General features: G+C 42.2%; 1 protein-coding gene across 3 annotated transcripts in view; it reads right to left on the bottom strand.

The window, feature by feature from the left end:
• The window catches only part of PARD3 (par-3 family cell polarity regulator), a 550,919-nt gene that overhangs the window by 323,818 nt on the left and 206,095 nt on the right, over nt 1-21,006 (bottom strand). The gene's annotated exons all lie outside the window — the stretch shown is intronic.

Below are 21,006 nucleotides of genomic sequence, written 5' to 3'. Positions count from 1 at the left end.
CTGTCATGGATCGGGCCCTCATTTGTCCTAGGCTAAGAGAACACGGGATAATCCGAGCTTCCTTAGCCTGCTGCTGGGGCCCGCAGAAGGCCTGTGTGGACATGGAGCGGCCAGGCCTTCCAGGCCCAGCTCCTCCACATCCTATGGTGGCCCAGAGGGGGGAAAGAATGCCCCAGTCGGGTTTGCTGCACCGCAGGGAGGATTAGGACATTTGCTTTTGCAGAAAGGTGGGATTGCATTCCACACAATCCCGTCTTCCTGCAAAATAAGTCTTCCATGACCCCCCCCCCGCAAAATGGAAACTATCCGCCACCCAGTATGCCACTGCAATGTGTCCCCCACTGGGATACAGAAAGCTGCGGAGCTGCACTGCACCTCCAGTGTATCAGCGCAGTTGCCACGATGCAGAATTGCCCAAAGCGGCTTCCGATTGCCTTCCCTTCCTCTCTCCACAGCAGACACCCTGGGAGGTAGGTGAGCCTAAGAGAGCTCTAAGAGAACACTGACTGGTCCAAGGTCACCCAGCTGGCTGTAGATGGAGGAGCGGGGAATCAAACCCGGATCGCAAAATTAAAATTCCATGCTCCTAACCACTACACCAGCACGGAGAAGGAAAATATCTTGTGCAGTTTGCATATTTGTAATTTAATGTCTGCTTATAAAATTAAAATGGACTACTGGAAGATTTAATGTCTTCTGAACACTTTGCATAATCATTCTACTCAGAGAGGGAAGTGTTCAAAACAAAGTTCTGATGAATCTGATGTTCATGCTGCACGATGATTCGTGTTAAGAATGCTATGGAGTCTTTCTATTAGGAGATGGAGGAACATCAGGCTTACGCAGACACTGCATAATATTACTGGAACTGTGGCCCAGCCCAAAAAAAAAAAAAAACCTTCAACATTTCAATGAACGCCATTGATATTGCACAAGATGTTGACATGCGTACCACAGATATTTGGCACTGGACAAAGACACCACTGCATCTACCTACATGGCAACAGTAATGGGACACAATGTTTTCCCAAGTTCCTCTGCTCAGGCATTTTTCACAGTAGCGTTCAGATGTCTCAATCAGGCCTGCAATGCTTGTTATGGCTGGCACCGTACCAACATAGGACCAATGATCTCACACGAGAGGGGTTTATACAGTCTAAGGATATTGCAATGTTGAACATTTGTTTAGCAGCATGATTTCCTGTCTTTAAAACCTCTTTGGCATCAGGCAGCACCCAAGAGAACACAAAACACGGCACGTTCTCAAGAATACTACTGGGGGGAAAAAAGGAAAAATAAGTAAAAATGAAAAATGCATTTTATTTTCATTATACTGTCTCTTTTCCCTGCTTAAAATGCCATACGTTTTTATTACATTCCAAGATGTTCTGAGAAAGAAAACACATTAGGAAAGATACATTTTCCGCTAATGAGGCAGAATGTAATATAAAAAAGGGTGGAAAAATAATTAGACACATATATCACAAAATATCTATTATCTCTTATATATCATAGCACACAGTTTATCTGCTTCAGTGGGTATTGCAAGGAACCTGACTGTAAATCCGAACTGCATAATTTCAGAGCCCAAAAAACACCTTTGCAGAGGGTAGCTGTGTTGGCCTGCAGTGGAACAGTTCGATTCGAGTCCAATAGTATGTTAATTGACCCTCCCAGCGGAGTTGGGTTGGGGAGATTTATCTATCTATCTATCTATCTATCTATCTATCTATCTATCTATCTATCTATCTATCTATCTATCTATCTATCTATCTATCTATCTATCTATCTATCTATCTATCTATCTATCATCTACTGCCCCTGAGGCTCAGGGCGGTTTACATGGAACTGGAGAGAAAAAAATTGTTTACCGCCATCTTATAACTGTGGGATATTATGATCAATGTTATTGTTGTTTTAATAGGATTTTATGGGATATGCTGTTTTATGGTTTTATTCTGTAAGCCGACATTGTCATGAGAGGCGGGGTATGAATTTAAAAATAAATAAAGGTCCAACAGGGCACGTATCCTGTCTTCTCCACACCCCATGAGCATAGACCTGTTGGGATGGCCTCTGAAATTTTTGCTGTTCATTGAACCCTGTAATTTCGGCCACTCATTGATGATGTCATGGTCACTGGGCAGTTTATCAAAATGTCAGAATCAGATGAAATGATAAACGGAGTTTTGTCCTTTTGTTTACAAACCAGGACTAACAAATGATTTGGAATCCTGGTTTGTTATGCAAGAAAGAGGACATGAGTGCCCAGGAATTCGGAAGGTTCTTTCACATAACCAATGAATCAACGTTTCTAACTAATGTCCCGACTGAGCTAGAGGCTCCAATGTTGTATCTGTTACAATACGTTCCCCTTGTAACTTATACAAAATTGAATTAAATGTCCACAAAGCAACCCAATTCAAATCCAAGAGTATCTTATGAGAGAGGGGGAGATATACTTCATAAACATTTACTCATTCCTCCCCAAAAGGCACTAAAGTCTAAGTTTTTAATCTCTCTTTGAATTAATTGCCTAAAAAGGAAACCCCACATTTTAATATGCATCTAAAGAAATACAAAATAATGAAGGCAATAATGTTCACTGATTACCTTGTAATTCCCCAAATCTCATTTTAAATTCATCAACACAGAAGTCAGTATAATGAGACACTTAAATACTACTTCCCGACTACGTTTCGTGGACCCCTCCCCTCTTGCAAAAAAATTTAAGCACAGAGCTAATGAGAAGATACAGTACGAAACCTCTGACTACCGCCAGCATGAAGTCTCTCCATGGGATGAATCTATATTCATATGTGAGTGATTAATGCTAATATCCCTACTTAACCAACAAAAGTCAATCACAATGCCTAATTGCTTAAACATATCTAACGTGTATTCCACAGTTTTAATGATACATGGTTATTAATGTGCCCCATGGTTAAGGCCAAAAATACCAATCACATGTCTGTATAAAGGTAAAGGTATCCCCTGTGCAAGCACCGAGTCATGCCTGACCCTTGGGGTGATGCCCTCTAGCGTTTTCATGGCAGACTCAATACGGGGTGGTTTGCCAGTGCCTTCCCCAGTCATTACCGTTCTACCCCCCAGCAAGCTGGGTACTCATTTTACCGACCTCGGAAGGATGGAAGGCTGAGTCAACCTTGAGCCGGCTGCTGGGATTGAACTCCCAGCCTCATGGGCAAAGCTTTCAGATGGCTGCCTTACCACTCTGCGCCACAAGAGGCTCTACATGTCTGTATACATACATACAAACGCCCACAATACTCCAAGCCAACCATTTTGACAGATTCTCAACCCGTCCTTTAATTAGTCACAAAAAAAGCCTTTCTGTCTTTGAATTCCCTTCCTCAACCTGCATTTCCCCAGCTGGGATGCCATAATAAATGTAGGATATATTGAACAAATTCCCCAATAAAAGATTGTTAGGCATCATTTTCTAGTTTATTTAATTGGGGGATTTCAAAATTACATCCTTTACTAATTATCAAAGAAGAGCTTCAATAATTAAAACTTGAGATGAAGGCCATGTGTGGGCTCAGCACAGTGTCACCGATTCCTGGATGAGGACTGATGGTGTTTGATGTCTAAGGTTGCTTTGAAGAGTGGATAAAACAGCCCTGAACTTTAATCGCCACAGCTTCAAACTCTCTGTGGTACTAATGCACTGTAAATATTGATTTGCTTCCATAGCTCAGGTGCATCTTAAATAAGTACCAAATCTAATAAATTACAGCGGGATTTTTTTTCCTCGCGCACAAGTCAAAGAAGCTGGGCGGGAAGAGAAATTAAATAAAAACATACAGGAGCTTGAAGTCCTTCAAAACGATTCTTATTATCTCAACAGCAGTTAGATAAATGAAACACAAAAGGAAATTGTGTGAGCACATACTGAAAGGCAGATTTCTGATTAAGTAAACTAATAATAGGATTGGCAAGATATCAGAGCAGAAGTGATAACTGGAAATAATTGTTTAGTCATTCATTGAATAATAATGGTGCAAGTATGGGCCCACACATATGAGTATGCATATACAATTATTTTCACAAATATTTTGGGGAAAGAGGTTCAACAGCTGTTTCTTTCAGGCATGTTGACTTCTGGAGTATTATTAGTTACGAGGCTCCTCCAAAAGTGTGTTACGTTCCAGCACAGTCTGGAGAAATCACATACTCACAGACTGTTCAGCATTATTTTGGACTTAATAGAAGGTATTAAACTGGTTTTGGATTTGGACTAACAAGGCTATCTATAACCTCCATTCTGTAAATTCCTGAACAGAACCATTGGCACTAAAGAGAGGGATGATTCCACTGGAGGGAAAGGTACCTGCAGAAGTCCTATGCTTATAGGGTTGGGTTTCCTATGAAACATCACACAAATTGGCTTCAACTGCATCAGCTAAAATTAATCTCTAACTTTGTCAGCGCCCTGACCCAAATACCTAGGTGAGACCAATCTTGTCAGATCTCAGAAGCTAAACAGAGCTGGCCCTGTTTAGTACTTGGAAAGGCATCCACCTCCATTTGTCTATCCACCATTGTCAATGCAGCAGATCGCCACTTTCCTCTCTGCTCTCAGCCTTTTAAGGCAGTGGTCTCCAACCTTTTTATCACCAGGGACCAGTCAACGCTTGACAATTTTATTGAGGCCCGGGGGGGGTAGTCTTTTGATGAGGGATGTCGCCGCCATCTGAGCCCCTGCTCCACTTGCTTTCCCGCCGGCACCCCTGACTTCCCGCTGCCTGCTGGGGGGTGCTGACAGCAGCAGCTGTGGTGCCATGCCAAGGGGAAGCCCCAGCCATGGCGGCTGCTGGAGAACACCAAAGGTGAGCCAGCGGCAGAGTGGCAGGGCAGCCCCTAAGGCAGCAGCCAGGGAGGAGGACAAGGAGAAGCGGGTCAGCGGACCGGGGGTTGGGGACCACTGTTTTAAAGGACACGTTTGGTGTTAGAGACACACCTGATTAATCTCTTTTTTTCCCCCAAACTTCCATTGGATGTTTGTGCTGTCTTTCTTCTTCCCAGAAGACCAACGTGATGCCAATTCTATTTTAGCAATATTGTTATCTATGCAAAACTTCTTTGTATTCTGAGCAATACTAAAGAGACCCTTAAAATTGTGTCTGGAAACATCTCCCCAACACTTTTCCAAACATCCTGCCTGAAGACCGTCATCAAATGTATATCTGAGGTTACAGTGCCACTGAATGCTCTCAGTATAGTTATTTCTGTCTACGTGTCTGAATTTTTTACTTGTAACCTGGGGGATAGCTGATCATAAGGTCATGTACTCAGTGGGTGGTAGAAGATTAAAGGCCAGGGGTTGCTAACCTTTACTATTTTTAAGAGCCAGCATGGCGGAGTGGTTAAGAGAAGCAAACTCTAAACTGGAGAACTGACTTGGATTCCCCATTCTTCTATATGATGCATGACTTTATTTTATTTTATTATTTTATTTTATTCTCTTATTTTATTTTACTTTATTTATATTTATATACCACCCTCCCTTGCAGCCCAGGTGGTTTACAGAAAACACTAAATGAGTAGCACTGTGCAGAAGAAGTTGGTAGCTGTGTCAACAGCTTAACGTCAACAATTATAACAATATATTATGTTCAGGTAATTATATCATCACTCTTAACATCATCAACACTCATAGCTGCTGCTAGCCAATCAGAGTACCTGGAGCAGCCTGTCACACCAACTCTTTGCTTTAGTGAAGAATTAACCCTTCACTTCCTGTTGCTGCAGAACTTGGGGCCGGGCTTTTAAAGTGCTGTCCGTCACAGTGGCAAAGAATATCTGCCTGGGATAAACCACATGTCCAACATGCCCTGACTTTTTTCTGCTTTGCCTGCCATCACGTTCTGCAGCAAAACTTCCCGATGTTCAAGAGTTCTACCGGCAGACATTTAGTCTACGCACACCATTCTCCACTTGAAACTTCAGCCATAACTCTGACAGCCAAACAAATCAAATTCCACCCAGAAGCAGTTTCCTAGGTAACCAAGCACAGACACCAACTATGCAAAGGAACAAAATCAGGAAACCTGCAGCATTGCATTTGAGTATGAAACAAAACAAGATTATAAATCACTGGGAACCACCACGGTTGTGAGCACTCAAAATCATACACTGCATATATTCTAACAGATCAGGAGGCTGCAAATCTGTAGCTTTATGTTAGCTGCCTTCAGTCTCCCGGGCATCAAAAGACATGTCTTCCTGCTGTAACCGTCTAGCTTTAAGCGGAATTCTCTGCAAGGTCTGACTAGAAGCTACCTTCATAGATGGGCCATCTGCCCATCTGGACTACATTGGGGGTTGTTATGAGCTTCCTATGGTCATACCACTTAATGAACAATGGTTTAACTTTTATGATTATCCACTGCTAGTCTACAGCTGTTTTGTCTTCAGAAACTAAGTGGGTGGCTAGAAAGTGTAGAGGCTTCTAATGAACAGAATGGAGGGCTGCATCAAAGATCATGGGATATTGTGTTCTCATTATATAACAAAAGTCAATCACCTGCTGGATTGGTCTTGTCCTCGAAGTAAAATCTGGCTGAAAATGGCTGCAACCTGCAGCCTAGGATGGTGTCCTTGGCATACCTTGCCAGGTGTCTGTTTGGTTTGTCGTTTGGTGTCTGCTAAAGACTTTTCTTTCTCTCAAGCTGTTGGTATCGTGTGACTCTCTAAATTTTGTGACATTTGGACTGTCAGAATTGGCAATTTTTCTTTCACTGCTGTTTTTCTCCCTTAGTTTTGTTATTTTCAATGCGATGGAAGAATTTCTCATTTGATCAAAGCTATTTCGGAGACTTGCAATGACAGCAAGGCAGAATGGAAGTGTTTTCAATAGAAGTGCACTTTGAGGGGGGCCAAGAGTTCCATGTGGTTTCTGGGTGCACGTGGGCAGGTAAGGATGCTCATGAAGCACATGTAGGCATCATACAAAGCTTCTGGACCAGACCATGTATGTCTGTGAACATGGAACTGTTTTTTTACCTACCTGTGTTTCATAAATCTTGCCCATCTCTAAAGGTAAAGGTATCCCCTGTGCAAGCACCAGGTCATGTCTGACCCTTGGGGTGACGCCCTCTAGCGTTTTCATGGCAGACTCAATACGGGGTGGTTTGCCAGTGCCTTCCCCAGACATTACCGTTTACCGTATTCATTTTACCGACCTCGGAAGGATGGAAGGCTGAGTCAACCTTGAACCGGCTTCTGGGATTGAACTCCCAGCCTCATGGGCAGACAGCTTCAGACAGCATTTCTGCTGCCTTACCACCCTGCGCCACAAGAGGCTCTTTGCCCATCTCTCTGCACATTCTATTATCAACACCTTTCTAGAATCCTCTCTCAAGAGTACACCATTTTGTTAGGTTGAGAATATATTCTACATCCTTGCAATTTGCAAGCCAGGATCTTAATTTTGATGTCAAAAAAATACATGTCTGTACTGAAGATGAACTGAACATGAGATACATTTCGGAGGGGAAGGCTAAGTCTGTTGCAACAAAGCAAAAAGAGGTCTTACGATGCCTCAAAGGTAGCCGAATTATCACAGCACAAGCTTTCCCAAATGACAGTCGGTTGCCACAATGAGTCAATCAGTCCTTAACATGCCATGACAAGACTCCTCGAAATCCAATGTAACAGTTTTCCAGCATTTGTCACTTGTGGCAGACAATATCTACTATGGAATGAAAAAGTTCATTTGCAGTGCTACACCTGGACGCTCAGTTATTGAAGGAACCGTTGGTGTGACCGTTGGTGCGAATGCTGGCAGGAGATTATGGGAATTGTAGTCCATGGACATCTGGAGGGCTGCAATTTGACTACCCCTGACCTAAACAAAAGGTCATCTGTTTGAAGCAGGAAATGCGTGTTTTAATATCAATACACTCAACAAGAGAGTTTATTTTGTATTGTCCATGGACCACCAAGAACAAACGGCACAAATATAAACAAATATAGCATCACTAAAAAAAGTAAGCTGGAAAATTAATCATCATCAGACACTTCCAGTCTACAACCAGTAGCACAATCACTCAAAACTACTGGGCAGGATGAAGCCAGGAACTTACCTAGCTTTGTGCTTACTAGATTTCCCAACAAATACTCAAAAGCAGACCAATGACCTCATTCTGCCAATAATTTAGGGAGAAACGCAACGGTTTCCTCAAAGTGAGCTTTTCCGTAGACAGCTAGCCATATCTTCCGGAACGCTACTGCCACATCAGCGGAGTCAGGAAACCAAAAGGGATATTTCTACATCATTTGTAAATAATAACAGCAGGTGGCATGAGAAGCTTTAAGGCATCCTTACACTGAAACCAGTCAAATCCGCTAGATACAATTCAGATCCACGTCTGTAGCTTAGCATGCCAACAGGAACCTTGAAAATCAGCCACGCAAAACTAAGTCTTCATCTGGGTAAAAATGTCAAATTAACCAGAAAGTTGCAACTCTTTTGTCTCAGAGATGTTCTTGTTAGAGTAGCAATAAGCCATCATTACGAGACAGATATGCCTGTACACACAAAGACTCCCCCAAATTAGGCCATCTGAAGAAATTGATTTTTGCTTGTTCTGTCTCAGGATAGCTGCAAATGTTTATTCTCTGTCCTGGCCCCCACCTGGGGGAATGAGCTCCCAGAAGAGATCAGGGCCCTGACGAAGCTTAAACAGTTCTGCAGGGCCTGCAAAAAGGAGCTCTCCCCTTTTGATGAGTCCCCAAAACCTGAATCTGTGGGTCCCACCCTACGTCAAGTGCTGAGCTTAGATGCGTGACAAGTACATCTGACAGCGTGTAAAGGTAAAGGTATCCCCTGTGCAAGCACCGAGTCATGTCTGACCCTTGGGGTGACGCCCTCCAGCGTTTTCATGGCAGACTCAATACGGGGTGGTTTGCCAGTGCCTTCCCCAGTCATTACCGTTTATCCCCCAGCAAGCTGGGTACTCATTTTACCGACCTCGGAAGGATGGAAGGCTGAGTCAACCTTGAGCTGGCTGCTGGGATCGAACTCCCAGCCTCATGGGCAAAGCTTTCAGATGGCTGCCTTACCACTCTGCGCCACAAGAGGCCATGACAGCGTGTATACAATATTATATGCCACTTTGTTGGCGGGATATGAGCAGCAGGGGGAAGGTATGAGGAAGTTTTTTGATTTTTGCCCGCCTTGTTGCTATTATATTGTTTAATTGTTAATATTAAGGGTTAGGGTGTTGATGTTATTGTTTTATTGGATTGGGGCTACTGAGCCCATTTTATTCTGTAAGCCGCCCCGAGCTGACTTGTTGGGAGGGGCGGGATATATAAATTTAATAATAAAATAAAATAAATTTTCAAGGGCCTGGAAACCCAACCACTCAGGAATTAAGACAGGTCAAGACAAAAAGCACTATGAGTTTGTCTCATAAACCATGACAGAAAAATAATGCTCCTCTTTCCATTGAGATGTTTTATAATCTCAACTGCCATCACTAGATGCAAGAATATAATTGGATAATAAATCCACTGAGAGATGCTTAGAATGCTGAGACAATGACGCTGCCAGACAAGCGGGTATATTTTTGTCTTTCTGAGCAGAAGGAGACTGCTTGGTAGTATTTATCCTGAAATTGTTTCTAGTAATTCATTGTGTGTGTGTGGGGGGGGGGGGGATTAACCTTTTCATAACAAACAGGAGTGCATCAGAAGCAGGGCCAATTCTTGGACTGGTAGAACAGTTACCACAATGCAGACGAGGGTTGGCCCCTTTGGCGTCCAAAGCAGCTGTTCACGCCTGAAGCAGCCAGCGCCGCGCCGGGGTAGAGGCACAGGCATGCCGGCGGGCACATACACGCAAGCGCAGAGCTCTGCAGCTGTGTGTGTGTTCCCGCTGGCATGCTGGCAGCTTCGGGCACGAACGGCCGCTTCGGACTCCGAAGCGCCCAACCCTAATTTCAGACTAAAAAGCAAAGGATAGGCCGCCAAGCCTGAAACCAAATTGCTCTTATTAGAATTCAGAAAGCATTGTGATGTTTTAGGCCACTCTATCCCACCCCATTGATTTTCAATCCGTGTACCTAATGAGGGTAAAGCCCCACAGGATGGTTAACATTAAGGAAAAGAGTTACGCAGATGTCAGTGGAATGCCCTGGTTCAAAAGGACTTACCAGTAGAGTGAACGCAGAGAAAGAAATGGTCTATGCTTCTAAAGAGAAGAACTGAATGAACTTGACATACAGAAGATTATCCAGACAAGCACTAGGAAAATACCCTATCAAGTACCTGCATAAGGGATGGCTTTGTTAGTGTACCTCTTTGCATATATTTATGCTTGCTTACTGAATTTTGATATAAGCTTTTATCTAATAAGGTCATGGCGTTTTTACTGGAGTGTTACAATGCAGTGAGGTGCCATAAACTCAATGGCACCTCACTGCAATCCCAGTGAGTGCTTTGCAATGCCAATATTTCAAAATCTCAGCAACAGAACTGCAAAAAGGCCTTCAATGGTTGCCACCAGTCAGATTAACTGTAGGAACACAGCTAGGTGGGTCTAGGTGGGTCAGAGTTTAAGGCAGCTTCCTGTATTTACTGTTCTGCTAGATGAAGAATGAAACAGGAAAAAATATTGGCTCTCATATCCAAAGTCTTGCCTGTAAAATATATATATATATATATATATATATATATAGTAAACTCTGTCTTAAAACTGTTTTGAAGCTCAGTAACTGGAAATCAAAGATAATACTCCACACCCCCAGTATCCCAGTTTTGCTTCTCTTAGAAACGTATAAAATTTGCTGCAAAAACAATTAACTCATAATGCAAATGTACTAGAGATAAGAAGCAGAAGAAGGGTGTTTGAAGAATTTTTAGAAGATGACTTTCCCAAACAACTATTTCAAAAAAAATTAGGAAGAGAATTATCTATTGGTCACGCACGACACAATTTCAACAGCCAAATGCTAGGTGGTATAGGAAGGAAATCGTGCCCTCTAGAATTAATTTTGCCTTTGAAACCTCCAGTCTCAGACAGCTGCTGGTTTACAATTCTTATATCTTGGGTCTTGCACGTGATGCCTACTCGTGAACTCTTCTATAGCAAATATGACCAGGCCTGTGGGTAAATACTATTGAGGTTCTTTCATACAGAAAGCTCAAGGCATTCTAGAGGCTCTTGTTGAAATGGTGCGGTGGCAGCAAATCAGGTTTTCAAAGGTTTTCACATTTGCTGATCAGTGAAATTAATGAAACCAATTGATGGTATAAGGCTCATGGTTAAAATTAATGTCACATATTGCAGGTCAATCAGGTATGATCAATTGCAACTGCAGCAAGGTGATAAGAGAACTACATTAAGACCAGAAACTCAACTCACCATACATTTAAACTCTGCTTAAAATGAGTGATATAAAGGAGGGCACAGATATCAACCACTAGTAGAGGGCCAGGTTGACTCTCCTGGACTATCTAGCTTGGCTCCAAGAAGAAAGGAGTCTGACTGTACAAAGCCCTTAAAAAAGTTGAGTAAACTTCTGCCAGTTTTCCAGTCGATGGCAAGAAGATGATCATTATTCAACAACAGGAACTAAAATTTAATCCTAACAAATGTAAACTGTTCTGAGCTGAAAAGGAGGGTGGTATATAAATATAATAAAATAAAATAGAGATCCTATTAGTGGGGGGAAGGGCAATGGTTTGTCCCTTCATTCTGGATGGGGTTGCATTTCCCCTAAAGGAGCCAGCCAAATAAGTTATTGGCCCTCTTCCCTGATTATGGCATTTATGTGTTTAGTGAATTAATTTATGATTTTTAATGATGATCTTTTCATCATTCCAGTGTTCTAATGTTTTAATGTTATCTGTTGGGCGCCCTGATTGGCTTGAACGCCGGCATAAAATAGTTTAAATAACTGAATTTGACCTCTGATCCCTGGTCAAGATGAGTACTGGCTACTCTGACAGTTGACAGTTCTCCAAGGATTTAGACAAAGGTCTACCTAATCCCTTAAATCAGAGATTCATGGGACTGAACACAGAATCTTATGTATGCAAAACAGATATCCTACCTCTCAGCTTGGCATAATCAACTAAAAGGACATCAACATTTCCTATAAATGCAGTAGAAAGAGGGGAGAACTTTTACTGATATATTTATATTTATATTTATATTTATATTTATATTTATATATATATATATATATATATATATATATATATATATATATATATATATATATATATATATATATATATATATATATATATATATAACTGATATATATATATATATAACTGATATATATATATATAACTGATATATATTATATATTATATATTATATATTATAATACTTTGTCTATTTAGACAACCCAACTAATAATGTTGCATTCAGGGACAGTCAAGGGAGTGGATGAAGGATTTGTGATAATCAGAAAAGCATCTCTAATTCCCCCAAATTACTGATAATGGCCCAAGTGATCAAAGAATGATCATGATGAAAATTAAAGACTTCCAAATGCCAATGCAGCATTGTGCCTCGTGAATTAATACTGCGTGAGATTATTTGGTCTTCTGCAGTTGGGGGGGGGGGAGCAAAGGATAGAAATGCTGGCCTGCAACATTCCTTTCTTCATACGACTTACCAAATAATCATCATCGCTATTGTAACAGTGCTTCTAACAGCATATCTGGCATTTTACATGCTGTAAACATCCTAAAAATACACATGCATTTATCCCTCAAAACAGTGTTGTTAAAGAAATTAGAGCTTGCTTGTGTTGGATATCAAAAGCTATCACTGAGCCCACGACAGTCTCTGCTAATGAAATGAGTTAATGAGAGAGCACTTGACTATGCTGGTTGACCATGTTTTCGGGACTGAGAGTGAAATTGTCTGCGCTCATCAAGCAGAAACAGTTTTCGGCCTTGGCCCCAGCCTGGTAGAAGACACTGCCAGGAGAGGTCAGGGACCTGCGAGACCTTAACCAGTGCCCTAGGACCTGAAAAACAGAGCTGTTCCATAAAGTCGGTGCTTTGACAAACCTCCAAGAAATGCCGTCTTCACTGCCGCGGAAAGAATGGAACTCCGCCCTCCATCAAAACCTGAATTTATTTGGGGGCTATAAATAGCAGGATATTTTTACTGTATTTATACAGTTTTTAAGATTTTACTGTTGCTATAGGAAGAGGGGATGTGAAAATAAAGATGATAATATGAGATTACATCATAGGTGCTCCATTTTTAACTGGAATAATTTACTCAAGTTAATTTAGGACTACGCTCAGCCTTTCTCAACATTCCGCATGCTCTGAGAAAACCCAAGTGGCACCATCATGACGAATATGGTTGGGAAACATAGCTGTATACATGCCCTCCCCTTTGCACCCCCCCTCCAGGCCCATCATTGGTCAATTTCAGAAGTGAGGGCAGGTCAACATGACCATGCATGGTCATATCATCTGATAAATGTTTAGCAAATTAAATTAATATCTGTTCCACTTAATATTTCTTAATATTTGTTCATTGTGTCAGGCTTAAAATGTGGCTCCAACACCACGTGTATCTCCTGAATAGTTTGAAGATTCACCCATAAGCTTCCCTTCTCCAGCAACAAACAGAAACCAGGGAAATGGCAGAAGCAACAGAAGACGCCAAGTTTGCATTGGCCCAACATGAAGAAGCTCCAAGTTGGTGAAGGGCATAAAGGAATGAAGTGCCATAAATGGAAGCTAATGCCTGGAAGGAAAGAATAGAGACAAATGCACAAAAGGAACAAGTTAGAGAAGGTGCCATGCTGGGTTCATATCATCTACTGCCTGCTTCTTGTTTGCTCAAAAGGCTGGGAGTTGAACTGGGATCCTCGGCATGCAAAGCAGAGGTTCTTCCACCGAGCCACAGCCCCTCACTTGCCATCTTTTCTGCACAAACCCAAAGCAAGGACCACAAAACAGTGGGACTATCCCACACCTCCAAACTTTACAAAACCTTACTGGTAGTAAACAAAGCAAAGTTCAGAAGGCAACAGAGATGACATCTAATATTTACTAGGGCTGATTTTCCACATATCCTTGGCAGACTCACTGGCAGAAATAACTCTTAGATCCTTTTTTTTTTAATCCACTGAATTATGGAAAAATGAGACTCTATAGCAGAGCAATACAGGTCTGCAGTCCCAGCATCGCCGTGTCAGTCCTAAACGTCTGCTGTTTTGATTCTCCAATACCAATTACATCTACATTATTTTTCTACTCGACAAATCCAACAAGAGAGCGTTATTATTTATTAGGCGATGACATATACTCATAAACCAGTGTGTGTGTGTGTGTCCCTTGCCTTTCCGTGAACTGCTGGCTACGATCTTTCATGTCATGTATAGGGACACTCCCAATTAGGACTGAAATGAATGATTCACAGGAAGATAAATAAATATGACATTTTGCCTCTCCCACTACTTGGAGCTTGTTGGTGAACAAATTGGGATCTTCCAAGTCTCATTCACACTCAGGGATGATTGCATGTGCGTCTACTGCAAATAGAGACAAATTAACAAGACAGTGAAAACAATGTTCAGTATTTTAAAAGAATATGTCCAACTCTACAGCATGGAAGTTTTCAAGTGGTTACCCACAACTCTGCAGGTACCGACAGGATTTCAAACATTTGCATTTCCAGCTCAGTGTATCAATTTCCTTGGAGCATGTGCTCACTTGTCCTTTGGTTCTGCATTGTTTGCGATTATTCACTCAAAATCAAATTCTACGATGCCTGCATAAAACAAAGAAAACAGAGTTGCACTTCCCTGTAACTGCTGTTCGTTGACATCTGCTGCGTAGACACAAACTGGCACTGCAATTGCACAAATCAGCTGTGGATGTTTTCTTTCTAGCTTAAACTCTTAAACGCCCAATTTGGAGCCAGTGCATGTGCAGGATTCCTGCCCAATGAGTCACATGCTGTGACAGTGGCACACACCCCTTCCCTAAGTTCCTACATGGCATAATAGGCCCCGTGAAAACTCACAGGAGGCAGCAGCAAGGGAATATGAGTCCACACAGAAGATGTTGATGAACAATAGTTACAGGGAAGTGCAACTCTGTTTTCATCTTCCATCTTCTCATGCAGCCCCACTTTGGGACCATTAGAAGCTATTCGTCAAAGGAGGTGGACTGACCATTGGCAAGCCACTCACTGGAACAATATAGAATAGCCTTGCCCACATCTGCCTCCTTTTTTGACTGAAGATCCAGGCCATAATGCTTTGTGGATGTTTCCACTGCTGACCAGGTTGCTGCCCTGCAGATGTCTAGAACGGGAATTCTCCAATGAAATACAGCAGACAAGCTTTGCACTCATGGCGAATGAACCTTCATGCCAAGAGGACACGGCTCCCTGGATGCCCTGCAATGGCAGCCATTATCCATCAAGATATGGAATGCGTTGGGGCAGCTTTCCCCTTCTTGGGACTCCAGTAACAAATAAATCATGCTTTATCTTTACAAAATGGTTTAGTTCTTTCTAAATCATAAAGGAGGTTCCTTCTTACATCAAGAGTATATATGGTCTTTGCTGCCTCTGCGCTTGAAGTTGGGGAAAATAGTACTACTTGCGCTAAGTGAAATTTGGAGACCACAGTAGGCAGGAAGTCTAGACTTTGGTGTAAAATGACTAGTTCGTTCGACTCCTTAGGAAAAGGCCAGTTCACAGGAAGCTGTGCTTCTTCATTTATTGAGGTAATATACTGTTGATGTATGAGCCTCTTGTGGCGCAGGGTGGTAAGGCAGCCGACATGCTGTCTGAAGCTCTGACCATGAGGCTGGGAGTTCGATCCCAGCAGCCGGCTCAAGGTTGACTCAGCCTTCCATCCTTCCGAGGTCGGTAAAATGAGTACCCAGCTTGCTGGGGGGTAAACGGTAATGACTGGGGAAGGGAATGGCAAACCACCCCGTATTGTGTCTGCCAAGAAAACGCTAGAGGGCGTCACCCCAAGGGTCAGACATGACCCGGTGCTTGCACAGGGGATACCTTTCCCTTACTGTTGATATAAGGCCAAATCTTAGCACATGAAGCTCAAGGGCCTTAATATTAGGATGGCATCACAGGCCATCTTTCCTGTACTCAAAAGCCCGCACAATGGGCAACCCCACACAACAAAGGGGCATCTGCTGTTAGGGAAACCTGAAGAACCTAGAACCCAAACTAGAGTCCTGAGAATAAGTTAGAGTCTTCCAACCATCAAAGCAGAAACCTAATTATTCTCCTACGTATATAAAAGCAGCCTCTTGGGGAATGTTTCCTCGGGTCAAATCAAATTTGCAAGTTTTGCTGCCGTGACCGAAGCTATAAGCCCTAATAACCTAAGCCAGGCTTTCTCAACCAGGGTTTTATGAAACTCTGGGGTTTCATGATGGCCTTGGAAGGAGTTTCTTGAATGGGTGGGAGTTAATATATTTTTAATATATTTTTTAAAATTTGTTAAACATTTATTGGGTGATATGACCATATATAGTCCCAAATGGCCAATGACGGGCCTGGAGGGGGTGGGGAGGGGAGCTCTGCTTTCCAACCATATTCTGCACAATTGTTCTACTTCCGGGATATCTTGAAGCCTGAAGAATGTTTCAGAGGTTTCTCAATGGTAAAAATGTTGAGAAAGCTGATCTACGTAAAATAGATTTTTGTTCCAATTTTTCCCTAGCAGCCATATTTAAAAACCATATGTGACAAATAAACCAGAACAGAGCTTAGCAAAATCCTAAATAGATATACAATTTATTTTTTCTTGTAGGCGATTCAAATCTAGGACAATTACAGCATAAATTAAAGCACTGCATGTAATTATCCCATTTTGGAATATATACATGCAAATGTTACTGCTTGAACGCTCACTAAAATAATCTAGTTGCATCTCTGAGACTAACTGAAATGATTTTATTGAAAAAGCATGAGTTGTTCTAATTACGTACTTCAGCAGATACCAACGTGAAACACCGTTCTTGTCCAAACAGTTATCCAAACTCAGAGTAAATCTCATAAACTACCTGGTCGGTTCAGACATAATGCAAAGCCATGGCTTATTAACATGATGCCTAATTTGTGAAACCACTATTTGCTAACGGATAATCACTCAATGGCAATTTGACTTGGCAAGTGGAGACTTTCAACATTTTCCTCCCAGAAACCTGGCTGCTCTCCTGGCCTGCAGTTCCCAACTAGAGACAAAACTGCACAGCATCATTCGCCCCATTAAACGTTGGTCAGTAGCTCTGTAAGGCTGAGCAGCAGAAGATATTATATATTAAGATGCAAATATTTATTAGAATCCATGTGCACATATAAAATTTTAAAACACTGTTAGTCATGCACTATTGCACAAATGCAAAACATATTGACAGATGGCAAATAACAAAAAAAACCCATGTGTCGGCCCCTCTTGGAGTCTTCTTCAGTGGTCTAATATTTAAAAACACTCATGTAATGTAACAAAGAGGGCTATAAGGTGGTAAAAATATAAATGAAGAGGCTCCCACACTTATAAAATGTGCCCAAATACCTTTATTGGAGCCTCCCAATTAAAATAGTTCCACCCTTACTGAAGCCCTCTCTCATCCTGAGTGTATTCTCATGGATGTCATCGAATGTTGACTAGGAGCCAAAGAACAAGGTCCAAGAGGCTGCTGGTGGAAGGGACTTTGTTTTCAGGCCACGTTTGCCAGGCATCTTGGTAGATGAGGTCAACATGGACCAGGGGGGTCTCCTCAGCCATCAACAAAACGTGCTCTGTGTACAAACCACACTTTGCCTTACACTCTTAGCCACTCAAGTCATCCGCCCTCCCACACTTCCCAACCATAAACCCCTGCCCTGTACTATATTCACTTATCCTTCATGTTTTTGTGTGTCATCTAAGCTGCACCACTGGGCAGAGAAATCCCCTTCTGTCCAGCCTACTACTACCATTTATATAACTAGATGACAATGCTAAGTAAATCCAAAGAATCCATTCTTAAGAAGGCTACACATTCCTCCTACTAAAGTGACAGCAGCTTCTTTTAATAAGGAACCAACTGATTACAAATTATTGACACTGCCAAACTTAGCATTTTTACACTGTTAATTCATCATGCACCATGCGTCCCGTCCCCACTCTTTACCAAAGCTTCATAAACTGTACTAAATCTGATTAAAGAAAATACACCAAACCACATAAGCCTGCTAAATGGAGGGGAAAGGCTGACTCTCAGCTAAAAAATACAAAATCTGACACCCAGAATATTGTGCTTCTACTTCAGCCCAGAGAGAAGATTGTAAATCACATATTTTCTACTTCAGAATGCTAAATCAAGTACTCTGGCTGTTAAAGCTGCTTAATACAATATATATTCCATGCTCAGGCGTCAAAGTACGCCTGACCCCCATATAGAAACACACGTTCTGTCAGCGCTCATCAAAATTCGGTCGTGGTTTTCACACCTTATGTCTAGTATATGTTATATTGGGATTACGGCTCCAAAGTGAAGCATTGACAATTTGTATTAAACTTTTGAAACAGACTGGCAATGAGTTCACAATGTAGAGGACTGGGTAGCAATTAACAGCATAAGTATATAAATATTTTTAAATAAGTAAAAGAAATGTTTATTTTGCAAAGTAACTTTTTATAGGGAGGGTCTGGCTTGCAAAAGGGCCTTGGGGATAGGCAGGGAGGAGGAAGTAAGCCTGTCCCCCAAACCATTTTTGTAATAAGAATGAGGTAGGGGGCTAATCACAATTTGGGGGTGTGGGATCTGTTGCAGGAAGTGCGTGTTTGATGATCTGCACCCTTCAAGCCATGCCCTTTATCCAAATTGGGCCTCTCCCCACTGCTTTTCATTGTTTAAAAATATTTTTGAATGCCTGTCACAGATCTACCACACCGCATTCCACACACCACTAAAAATGCACAGAAAGGCAAGCACTGCATGAACTCACAACTGTCACAGGTGTCACACAGAGACCAAGTCACTCTCTTCAGTTCCACCTGGCTTCTAGACGGATAGGGATTTCTGCCTTAGAAAAGATTCTCCAGTGGGGAAAAGACTCAGAACAAAACAAAACAAAAAAACCCCTAAACGGGATTGAAAAGCAATTTCTCATGTTAGCAGGAAATGAAAAATAAACACAGTCCTGAGAGATAAACAAAGAGATCCTTATCAAGAGCGGCAAAAGGAGGGAGAATTTTTGTGTGTGCTTTCATCGGCTAAGTTTTTGGGCTGACAAAGCCATTCACAATGGAGGCTAGCTAGACTGAAATCCAGATAGGCTGGCTAGGAGGCTAGAAAAGAGAAGACAAATCTCATTTCGGAAAGTAAACTGGTTTCATGAAGAGGAGGTAGATGGACCGAAGGAATGAAAGGCCACGTTTCTTGGACGAATGTTTCTGTCACGGAATCTGAATGCAATTTTTCAATCCTGATGTTTGGAAGGACAATTAAGTTCCTCTTGATGCCAGACTCGGGGGGGGGGGGGGGGAACCTCCTATGGCAGCTTAAGGTAGGATGGTGGGAACAGCTGTGCTTCGGCCCTCTGTTTGTTATCTGCTTCAGCTCTCTCTTGATGAGGCAGCATCAGAGGGTGTATCCATAGATGAGAATACTCGGCCCCCACTATTTATGCTCTGATCTTGAGGGAACGATATCTGCTTGGGAATGAAGGAGAACAACATGAGCTCCAGGCTGTGGGTGGTCTGGTCCTGTGCAGCTTCACTCACACCTCAAGCAGATGTCCCAGAATTGCCTCACATGACCACGGAGCTTATGAAGTACCTTGGAAGCAAGCCTTATGCAGGCCACCACAAACAGCCTCACCCCCCAAATCCAGCTTGCAAGTGATGTGCCAAAACCACAGCCCTACTCAGGATGCTTTGGAGTCACATGCGGTGAAAGATCCCTGTAGGGATTTCAAGTGGCATGCCCAACTTCAGGCATAACCATTAGGTTTGTGAAGGTTACTATTTTTATGCTAATGTAATGCTATTCGCGGGTATTACCAGCTGCCTTAATACAACCTCAGCAAGGATCACCCAGTTAACTTATGAATATTGACTCTAAATAGACCTTCCTGGCAACCAACCCCCTCCCCTTACCTATATGAAATGGCTGAACTTTAGTTTCACTGTATCTGAACAAGTGTGCATGCACAGAAAAGCTTATACCTTGAATAAAACTTCACTGTGTATGTGTATGTGTATATATGTATGTATGTATATAGAGAGTTAAACATTTATTGTGTGATATGACCATATAGGGTCTCCCAAATGTCCAGTGATGGGCCTGGAGGGGATGGGAAGGGGGGAGCAGGTGGGCATGTACACAGTTATGCTTCCCAACCATGTTGTGCACAATTGCACCACTTCTGGGGTTTCTCAAAGTCTGGGGAATGTTAGTTAAAAAGTTGAGAAAAGCTGCTCTAGATTATATCAAAGATGCCGTCTGGAGAGGCGAGGAAAGAAAACCAAGTCCCACCAAGATCAATTAATTTTTCAGACAGCCAAGAATGTTTCCAAGCAGAATGTTCTTTTCTTGGCTGGACTGGACATTTGTGAGCAATAGGCAATGCAAGGTGAGTGTTATTCCAGACTAGAGAATTAGAAGAAAAAAAAACCCTGCTTTGAACCCTCAAAGCCAATCTGTAGACAGTTACTAATCATGAAAGCAAGATCCAGGCATTGGGTTGAGACCAGGAATAACCAACAGCATCTGTAGGGCCCCTGCTCCCCCCCTCCCAGAACTCCATCAATGTGCTCTGATCCTGGACCTGGTTGCACTGTTACAATTATCAGTTAGTATTAATGTTACGGTTATTTATATGTTATGGATTGTTTCTTGTATCATTTATACGTTTTATGTGAACCGCCCTGAGCCTCCGGGGAGGGCAGTACATAAACATACAAACATACAAGCCAACAAACCAACAAACTGGCACCTGAAAACTAACTGTAAACAAGCATC

This window comes from Paroedura picta, chromosome 11 (genome assembly GCF_049243985.1).
Source record: "Paroedura picta isolate Pp20150507F chromosome 11, Ppicta_v3.0, whole genome shotgun sequence".
Classification (NCBI taxonomy): domain Eukaryota; kingdom Metazoa; phylum Chordata; class Lepidosauria; order Squamata; family Gekkonidae; genus Paroedura; species Paroedura picta.
The sequence above is the reverse complement of the archived record's forward strand: the minus strand, read 5'-3'. Positions and strand labels throughout refer to the sequence as shown.